The sequence below is a fragment of the Sinocyclocheilus grahami genome, unplaced genomic scaffold, assembly GCF_001515645.1.
Source record: "Sinocyclocheilus grahami isolate Dianchi unplaced genomic scaffold, SAMN03320097.WGS_v1.1 scaffold1018.1, whole genome shotgun sequence".
Taxonomy (NCBI): Eukaryota; Metazoa; Chordata; class Actinopteri; order Cypriniformes; family Cyprinidae; genus Sinocyclocheilus; species Sinocyclocheilus grahami.
Window position 1 is genome coordinate 218,851 of NW_015506197.1, and position 1,803 is coordinate 220,653.

The following is a 1,803-nucleotide window of genomic DNA, read 5'->3' on the forward strand; positions in this document are numbered from 1 at the left end:
TACATGTATTTGAATATAGTAATAAAATAATTTGTATTGTTACTTTTAATAGTTACAAATGTTTAAACTATAAACTAATATACTAATAAAATAATATTTACACATAATAATAAAAATACTTCGATAATTACTTTATGTAAAAATAAAAATATAAGTAATAAAATAACACAAACAAATATTATTTCTTTATTAGTAATATATTCTTCATGTATATAACAATTAGACTAAATATGAAATTTCAATAAATGAAAATCTAAATACACCACAACCAAAACACTCAATGAAATAGCATGAACTGAATAAAAATACACTTTTTTTCATTTAAAAAAGAAAGTAAACAAACATAACTTAAATTTAATAAAAACAAAACACATTACAACAAAAACACATAAACACATACATATACATATTACATTTGTATTATTTATATTAATATTATTATTTTAAAATATTTTTGATATCTTATATATCTTAAAAATTAAAACAACAATATTACTATAAATAATATTTTGAATTAAATCACAAAAAAACACAAAATAAACAGAATTTATATATATATATATTAGGGCTGTCAACGTTTACATGTTAACGCACTCGATTCATTTTCCAATCCTTAACACATTCAAATAATTTAACACAATTAACGCAAAATTACTGAAGCTCAATTTCTATTCTAACCCTTTAACCCAATTTTGCTTCTCTGTTTGCGATCAGATAATTTTAAGCCACTAAACTCCGGGAAGGTTTTCAGTCCAATGATCCAGTAAGCGAATGCAATCAAACAATCCGTCCAAAACAGCGCTAATCTAGGAAACCAGGCTGATCACATCAGAGATTGCAGAGAGAACAGAGACTCGCGTTGTGTTTTCAGTGAATTATTCATTTCAGTGTGTTTCGCTTTAAAACATGAGCTCTGTCATATTCTGTGATTGTCTCTGAAGAGCGCGAGCCCTCACAAGTACAGACTAAACGGAATGTCAACACATCCCAGCGCTGTATGGCCAAACTACGTTTTCTCAACTGGATAACCAGTCTCGCTAGTAAAGTTCTAATGGATGAAGACTGCAATCAAGGTAAAGACGATTGCGGTGGCGTACAGGAGTCGTACAGTAAGCACGCATGAGTCCGTTATAATAATGCGTGTATGAGTGCTCTTGACGCACTGATCGCACATTGTATTTATGCACAGGCACAGACATTTCCGTACATTCACGTTGTTTCCACACACATTCACGATAATGTTTTGATTTATCATGTTTATGTTGCTGTGTTTAGTTATACTGAATGGATCCGTGTAGTGTAGTAGATATGCAGTCAGCAGGCGGTTGGTTTAGGGTTTTTTTGGCATCTCCATGTGGTTCTGTTCGGTATCGCAACTTGGCTTCTCTAAAATGTTAAAAAGCTCTTTGCTGTTGCACTGTACACATACTACACAATTCTGATTTTTTTTTTCTTTCATATGTGCTTATATGAGCTCCTTGTTATATCATTTGGTTCTTTGGTATCCTTTTGGAGTTTCTAAATGTCCTTTTTTGGAAAGATGTCTAAATTTATCTTGAAAAATGCTTGCAGAAAATACAAATTTTTCTGTAATATTTTCAATATTCAATAGTTTGGTTTACTTTGCTGGATATAGCAAATTATGCCAAATTAACATTTGAAACAAGATAAATGGTCTATGCTTAATTTCATGAAGTGTGCGATTAGTCGCGATTAATCACAGAAAAAGGGTGTGATTCATTTGATTAAAAATGTGAATCTATTGACAGCCCTAATATATATATATATATATATATATATATA